At 37.8% G+C, this 9,208-nt stretch overlaps 1 pseudogene; it reads left to right on the forward strand.

Annotated features, from left to right (window-relative positions):
- The first annotated feature begins 463 nt into the window (after positions 1 to 463).
- Positions 464 to 8,459, forward strand: LOC128517801 (E3 ubiquitin/ISG15 ligase TRIM25-like; annotated as a pseudogene).
- The last annotated feature ends 749 nt before the right edge of the window (positions 8,460 to 9,208 follow it).

Genomic DNA, 9,208 nt, shown 5'->3' on the forward strand with positions numbered 1-9,208 from the left:
AAGTTTCTTTGTACTTTGGTAATCATGCTTTGTTAAACTCCAATGAAGTACGTGTCTCGAATTGATTGAAGTCTTAAACCCTTATGTTCCTAAAAAAAAAATGTACAGAGGATGAGACGGATCGTCACTTCTTCCTTCATACTGTAGATATTTTCTCAAAGACACAATCTTACTTCCAGAAGATTTGATGTTCTGGTATCGCTGTACTTAAATATTACATATAACATTTTTTAAATAATGTTTGAATCAATAAATGTATTGTGTATTCCATGAAATTAAACAGCTACTTGAGGTAAAATAATAAAATGGTTAACAGAGGATTTATAGCTATTTTTATTTGTGCTCCTTCTCCTCCTTTCTCTCTCTCTCTCACACACACACACACACACAACCAGGAAGGAACTCCTTATTTAAAAAGAAATCCAAACTGATCTCTCTCTCTGTCTCTCTCTCTCTCTCAGTGTCTGACTTCAGGAAAATGGCTGAGGCCAGTATTTCAGTAGATAAGTTTTCAGTGGATCAATTCATCTGTCCAGTGTGTCTGGATCTCCTGAAGGATCCGGTGACTATCCACTGTGGTCACAGTTTCTGTAAGGTGTGTATTAATGGCTGCTGGGATCAGGAGGATCAGAAGGGCGTCTACAGCTGTCCTCAGTGCAGAGACACTTTCACTCCAAGGCCTGTTCTACGCAGAAACAACATGCTGGCTGAAGTGGTGGAGAAACTGAAGAAGAAGAAGACTGAAGTCCAAGCTGCTTCTCCTGCTCACTGCTACACTGGACCTGGAGATGTGGAGTGTGATTTCTGCACTGGGAGAAAACACAAAGCTGTCAAGTCCTGTCTGACGTGTCTGGCTTCTTACTGTAAAACTCATCTGAAACCACATCTAGAACTTCCTGCTTTGAAAAAACACACATTAATTGAAGCTTCAGCAAAACTCCAAGAGAAGATCTGCTCTGAACATAAAAAGCTTATTGAAATCTTCTGCCGTACTGATCAGATTTGTATTTGCTCCTTGTGCATGTTGGATGAACATAAAGGCCATGACGCTGTAGCAGTTGCAACAGGAAGAGCTGAGAAACAGGTGAAATTCTCATCCTAATGATAATTCTCATTTATATTTAGTAGGTTTAGTCAGTTACAGTATTTAAATTTTGAGTCAAGCGTAAAAATGCATTTTTAAAATGTAATGTTAAGAGACCACGAGTACTTAGTTCTCATCATAGTCAGATCGGAGCCTGTGGCTACTATACGTCTGAGAAATGAAAATCGATCCTGAGTGGTGAAAAATTCTGAGATTGATGCAATTTTCGTCTTAATTTTAGGAGTAGGAGTAATTGATGCAATTTTCGTCTTAATTTTAGGAGTAGGAGTAATTTTTAAGTTTTTATCAAAATTCTGAAAATAGGACTTACTCCTATACATTTACTATAAATATAACTGTGTCAAAATATAACAAACATAAATGTGCACTCCACGCATGGAACCGCAGCCAGTGCGTGAATTCATGCTTCAATTAAGCACACTTTTACAGCATAAGTCATTTTGATTCCTAATCTCTGAATAATGAAATGCTCACAAACGAACACATTTGGTGCAGAAAATCCATACACACTAAGTGATTAACCGTATTTTAACACTTTTTGTTTCCTTTGGGAAGCTGATAAAAACGTAACCTCTCGTTACAATGACATCCCGCGAGCAAGAGAGGGCGTCCGGGAATTACATCAGTTCTACCCTGGCACTTACATACCATTCAATTACATTCCAAAGAAAAAGCAAAACCAATAACAAAAAAATACAAAATTATAGATATTTAAAGAAAAATATGAAAAAAATAACACTAGTATTGGGAATACATGACCATTCATCATTGTGCAACTTTTCCTGGTACAAATTTCAAAATAAAAGTCTCCTGCATCTGCAACAATGATGAATGCTAATTTCAATAATCTAGTGAAATAACAATAAACTTGCCATATATGTATATATGGCAAACCACTTCGTAGAGTCTTCTCCAGCACATTTTAAAACTCACAAAAGGTAAATAAAATCCAAAAAACAAAGCGAATAGGCTGCACATTATAGTGGGTTTTTTTGTAGTTCATCTGTCAGGTTTTTTAGGTTTTAAACGGTGAAAAAGTGAAATGATAAAATCAACGGCAGTTGTTTGAATGCTTTATGCACACAGACAAAACTTATAGATGCATGACTCAGCAGCATAACGTAATCCTAATTAGACTGCTCAAAACACACCTGTTTAAACTTAGAACTCCAGCGGCACGGATCTGTGCCAGAAGCACAACAATAATTAATGACTGATTTTAAAGAAAAAGCACCATATATGGGTGTAATGGCAGTGTGTCTTGAAAGAGGGAGACATAAAGCAAAACATACTGGTTGGGTTTTCGGATATGTCATGTAAAAAAAAAAAAAAAAAAAGTTATAATTGTTTAAAAAATGTGTAATTTTTTTGCATCACAAAAACCATATAAATCACAAAAAGACACATTTTATTGTTTTATAGTCATAAAATGAACGAAAAAGACCATAAAACCATGTATGAGCCCATTATATCTCTTCCACAGGAAGTAGTGTGAGTGTGAGTGTGTGCTAATGATGGGTCTTTCATGAACTATTCGTTCTCATTTTCTACTGGGAGCGCATGCGCAAATCCAATGCAATGGGGAAATGTATGAATCTGCACATTCTGTTGTGCTGCAAGTTTCATTTATAATTTCCAACACTGTCGGCTGTGTTACTGTTTCAAAGCGGCATCTCGACTGTTCCAAAAAAAAAAAAAAAAAAAAAAAAACGTACAGTATCAGTCACCTGTGGAGACAGCATACCATGTTTATTATTGGACCAGTTAAACAACACACATGGTAACAAACACAAACAAACAAACAAGTTTCCTTTTTCAGGAATTTTGATAAATAAATAGTTCTTATTCCTGCACCTGAAAATAGAAAACAAACGGCATTATTCTGAAAAAATTTTGGCCACCCAGGAGCGATTTTCTATTCCCAGATGCATAGTTAACACAGGACCTAATCTGACTCTGATGAGACTTAAGTACAGATACATTACTTACCTCATGGTCTTTTAACATTACATTTCAAAAATGCATTTTGTTCCTAAATCTAAATTTAACTGACTGAACCTACTAGTGTGTAGAGTTCCTATTTTAAGAATGTTGATAAATCATTCTTACTTTATAACCATTGCGGCTCTTTAAGCCAGTTTTGTTATAAGAAAATAAAGGGAGGTCCAACTTTGCATTAACCTATACGGCGGTGTATTACCAAAATATATAATACACAAGGATTAATGAAAATCATTTGCCAGCATTTTGAATCTTTACACAAGTACGAGAACATACAAAATCCAATTATATGAAACGTTTTCAAACAGTATGATCAATGTCCAACATGAATGTATGGTCATATAAATGTCCATCTCAGATCTTAGAAGATAAAACCCATTGACAATGGGTACAGTCTTATCTGTTGTAGGGTAGATTGATGAAGTGATGAAAACACAGATTTAAATGGTTGTCTTCCTTGGGATAGGTCAAAAGTCCATTAGGTAAAGTTCTTGGGCAGTTGCAACTTTGCACCCAAACTCCAAAATCATACTCTCCACACAGTAGCACAAACTTGTAGGTTAAGCAAAAATCATCTACAAAAGAAAACAATTCATTAACCAAACTCTCCAACAAAACATTGGAATAAATAACTTTTCAAACATTAACCTCTTGATTGCTACACAGAATCAAAACAATGTAGAAAGATGCACATCAGACTCATGGTTGAGCAGCAAACAAATGTTTCCCAAACCAGGATTCTCTAGAGAAGTAGCATCTACCATGAGGTAACGACTGAATCTGCCTCTCGTTCTACTGCTTCCTCTTTCATTTAAAATAACGAAATTTTAGTGGTGCCCCTAGTGGTCAGGATGAACATTCCACTTGTACACACCAAACCATGTAACAAGACCTGACCGTTACAACTTTTTTTCTAAATATCAGGTATTTTCGTGATTTTTAAAATTTTTTGGATAAACAAAAATTAAATAAAAATTTTCTGAAGATGGTGGCTTAGCTTTTTTTTTTTTTCAGATGTTATTAATAATGCGGTACAGTTCTTACTTTTAGCAGCAATCTTGCCAGGAATTTTAGGCTCAATCTCTTTTTTTATTATTATTTTTTATTGATGTACAGTAGGATATTGATCTGGATATTTTTTACACCCACTTAGCAATTTAATAAATGAAAAATTAGTTTAATTAGAATTTTGGCAAAATATTTTGAGATCTGAAATATATTAATCACTTCAAGAATCATCAAAGTCTCTTAAGTATGTCCTTATTCATTCATTTATTTTAAGGCTTAGCAGGATTTTATTTACCCATATTTATAATTTTATGTAAGAAAACTATTTATCTCCAGAATCAGTTAAAGGAGAAGCAGATGAAATCCCAGCAGATAATCCAGGAGAAGCAGAAGAAGGTGCAGGAGCTGAAACAGGCTGTGAACACTATAAAGGTGAGCAGAGACAGAGCTGCTCCTAGAAACACACACAACATGGACAACATGGAGTCATTTAGAGTCGCAGTAAGAGAGGGAATGATAGATGAGCTATAAATCCTGTGTGTGTGTGTGTGTGTGTGTGTGTGCATCCTAACAGCTGAGTGCACAGACAGCAGTGGAGGACAGTGAGACGATCTTTACTGAGCTGATCAGCTCCATGGAGAAAAAGCGCTCGGAGGTGACGGAGCTGATCAGAGCTCAGGAGAAGACTGAACTGAGTCGAGCTGAACGACTCCTGGAGCAACTGGAGCAGGAGATTGCTGATCTTCAGAGGAGACTCACTGAGCTGGAGCAGCTTTCACACACACACGATCACATCCAGTTCCTCCAGGTAACACTCACTGTCTGATCTACACACACAGCTGTTCCTCACACACTCTCTAAAACACCTCCTGTTAATGGAACAGTGAATGTCCTCTGATGTCACAAGTGTGTTTTACATTTAATCTGCTTTCTGTAGGCTTTAGCTTCTGGACGTCAATCTCCTACATTTGAAAGACCATCATTTCAGACCTCCAGCATCAGTGTCTATCAACATCTCTCATTTGATGGAGTGAGGAATTCTCTCTCAGATCTGAAGAAGAGACTCGAGGAAATCTGTGAGGAGGAATTCAACAAAATCCCTCCACATGGTAAGAGGAGCTGTTCCTGCTGGAGAAACACAATGATGGACATCTTTACGCGCTCTGTGAAGTCTTCTTTCTTAGCAATGCTCCTGCTGAGCTTCCTGCAGACAGTTTGAACTAAAATACTGAGCTTAACACTAGAAGCGCCAAGCACCGGTCATTTGACCGCTATGGGGAAAAAAAATACTTCACACTCGATCAAATTCCAGGACTCTCCTTTCATGACTTTTCCTAGATCTGTAAGCTTAATCACCCTGTATGCTTACATTTTTAAAATCGCACCAGTAAAAGCTAGTATGAAGCTATTTTGCTCTTATTTACGTGAAATCGCTGACAGCTGCGCGCCGGTCATGCCGTTTCCTGCCTTTTCCTGCGATTCTCATTTCTCTCAGCAGATGGCTCAAGGGATCGCGCATACTAGCTATGCGTCATTCAGTGTGTATATGTAACTATCTCAGGTTTCATTCCATATGTAGTTTATATATATATATATAACTTTGAATGATGAATGCAAAGGCTTTACGCAGGGGCACATGTTAATATATTCCTAAAATTAAGATATTACTATTACTATCTTTCCCGACATTTTTGTGTCTACTTTATAAACAGCTTATACTGTGCGTCGAGACGCGGAAATCCCTTGCATGTTGCCCCTCCATTTTGTGCTTCCATTTCAAGTGGAGGGATATTTGACCGACAGCTTAGAACAAAAGGTGTGATTACAACCCCCTTCGAACGACCGTGCCATAAATCACTGACCACCTCAGAAGTTCCCTCCAATGTATGCTGATGTTTTGCAAGTATTTTTATCATCATTCAAGGGCTTACAATTCATTTAATTTAGATCTCTAGCAGATGCCATAAGTTTTGTTCCCTGAACATCTGCTGACTTGATTTTCATTTGCTTACAAACACAAGTTCCCTTCAACATTGTAAATTTTGCCTATGATGCTCGCATCGCTTTATTAACATTCCAAGCATAGCTTTGGTGCATTCTTTGAGCATTTGCCACAGGCAAGCCGTTTACAGGTCTGGCAGATAAAAGAGGTTTTGTTCCTCTTTCTGGTGCGCACATAGCTCCTTTACCAACTCCAGAATAGATCTCCTCCTGCTTATGGTCACATTTATGCACTGTTTATATAGAATATGTGCATTAATTGCCGCCAGGTCTAGGAGGTTGTAAAACACAGCCACAGGCCAGCGCCGGGTGCCTGCCTTTACTGAATACAGCCGAGCCATTTGATCCATAACATCAACGCCAACTTTAGGCAGTTTCTTTTCGCCATTCTTAATTGACACTGCCTGATGCATTGTGCTCAGAACGCATAGATTTTTCTTTCGTTTTGCCTGGTAAATCATGAGCGTGGCCTTTCCATCCTTCAAAAACCTAGTCGAATATCGTTCAGACTGTGCCTGTGTACAAGGGGGCATTTCTCGTCTGATTTTATTCATTGTGCCAATAGTGGTGGTTTTATTCGCCAAAAGATTGTTTGCAAGTGCCAACGAGCTGAAGAGCTTATGTAAGCATAAACAGTGAAAAAATTTTGTTGACGCTACTAGATAGACAAAGGGGTGAAAGATAGACACTAGATGACAGGGATAGCTCAGTGGTTAAGGCATTGGACTATGGTTCGGAAGATCCCAGGTTCAAATCCCACAACCACCAAGTTGCCACTGGTGGGCCCTTGAGCACGGCCCTTAACCCTCATCTGCTCAAATGTGTAAGGCGATAAAAATGTAAGTCGCTCTAGATAAGAGCATCTGCCAAATGCCTAAATGTAAATGTAACAGAGGGAGGAGAAAAAAACGACAGAAAAAAGTCATGCCAAAAACTTTGGGTTGTAATGCAAAACATGACTTGTTTTTTTTTTTCTTCTGCTATTTTTTTCCTCTTCCTTTGTCCCCTTAGAGACTCTGTGGTATATTTTCTCAGTTGAATATATTAAAAAATATATATCGCTGATTATCAACGCGGGAATGAATGGCGCATTGTCCAAGTGCAAGTTGATCTTGGAGCTAAACTTTTTGCTTTGGGTGAAAGCGCCATCTAGCGATCATTGTGTGTCAGCAGCAGCTTCCCATTTAAAACAATAGGCGGTCAAAATGACCGGTGAACAGCGTTATAAGTAGGTTACACTGGCGTTTTTGTTTTAAAATGAATAAACTGACTGTATCACTTTACACTGTTTCCATCTTTTACAACCTGATGATGCTTTTTGTCTTCATTTCCATTTTTCTCTCCACAGCTGCAGCAGTTCAGATCTTTTCACTACCAGAGCCACAGAAAAGAGAGGAGTTTCTGAAATGTAAACACACACACACACACACACACACACACACACACAATAAATACATAAAATATATAATACAAACACTAATAATAATGGTAATATTAATTAAGTCTTATTTCATTAAGTACTATATCTTCCAAAAGCAGTTTAGAAAATATTAAATGCTGAAAAGTAAGATTGAAATAAAATTCTGAATGAACATTGAGACATTTCTCCCTCCGATATCAGCGCAAAGGACAGCTGTCTCACTCTTCACATGAATATACAGTATTCTGTGAATTAAACCCAACATGTTCACATTGTTCAGTTTGTTTTTCTCTTTTATTTTAGATTTCTGTTATCTGACTCTGGATCCCAACACGACACATCGTGACCTCATTCTGTCTGAGAAGAACAGAGCGGTGAGATACAGTGAGAGAGAGCAGCAGTACTCTGATCATCCAGAGAGATTTGATTACTGGCGTCAGGTGTTGTGTAAGGAGAGTGTGTGTGGACGCTGTTACTGGGAGGTGAAATGGAGCGGTGGTGTGTCCATATCAGTCTCATATAAAGACCTCAGCAGGAAAGGACGGGGTGATGAGTGTGAGTTTGGATGCAACAATCAGTCCTGGTGTCTGTGGTGTTCTTCTTCTTCTCTCTCTTTCTATCACAACAACATTAAGACTGATCTCAGAGCTCCATCATCCTCCAGAATAGGAGTGTATGTGGATCACAGTGCAGGAACTCTGTCCTTCTACAGCGTCTCTGACACGATGAAGCTCCTCCACAGAGTCCACACCACATTCACTCAGCCTCTGTACGCTGGGTTTGGGTTTGACTGGTCCGGCTCTACTGTGAGATTGTGTGATCCAGAATAAAGTGTGTAGTGTTTTGTGTAAAATTCCTGCACATTGTCACATTGTTGCTCAGTCATCTGTCTCACTAACACACAATCCAGCTGCACAAACAGCTCAGTAATTTAACTGTATATTTACATTATTGAAAGTAGATGTTTAAAACTGACCACACACACACACACACACACACAGCTGAAAATATTATGACAAAGCCTTTTGTTTTGCTTTTTTTGTAAATCAGTTAAAAAATCTGTGAAAAAATATCAGAAGTAAATTTTTGTAATGCAGTGAATTTCTAAATAAATATCTTTATACTGTATGTATGTAACACCTGCGTAACATTCCCGGCTGAACAAAATCCCTTTACTCTCTAACTGAAGTAATAAAAGAGGCTTTAATATCCAAAACACTGTAAGAGCTGAATAAAAACAAAACAAATTAACAAACAAACACATTTGCCTGTTAATGGTATGAATCATAACCAATGTTAATTATAAACATATACAATAATTTATACATATTTACACAAAGAAATGAACAAGGCAGGTTGTGCACATTACATAATATAATTATTTTCAGTTTACTCATAACAATTGTATTTGTTGACTTAAAATGTTAATTTTTTTATGATTAAGGTTCACGTAATTATGTCTCAGCTTGACCGTACAAATTCCTAATCCGTTGTCTAATCACAAACCATTCATGTTAACATTTCATACATACAGCAGGGGGCAGTAGCGAGACGCCAGCTGTCATGAACCGCTAAAGGAACAGAAGAGCGAGACGAATCAAACTACACCTGTGCAAAGTTAACTGACTCTCCGCCCGCGTTGTTACCCCCTGCAGGTTTGTCCGTTTTGACAG

This window comes from Clarias gariepinus, chromosome 2, assembly GCF_024256425.1.
Source record: "Clarias gariepinus isolate MV-2021 ecotype Netherlands chromosome 2, CGAR_prim_01v2, whole genome shotgun sequence".
NCBI classification, from domain to species: domain Eukaryota; kingdom Metazoa; phylum Chordata; class Actinopteri; order Siluriformes; family Clariidae; genus Clarias; species Clarias gariepinus.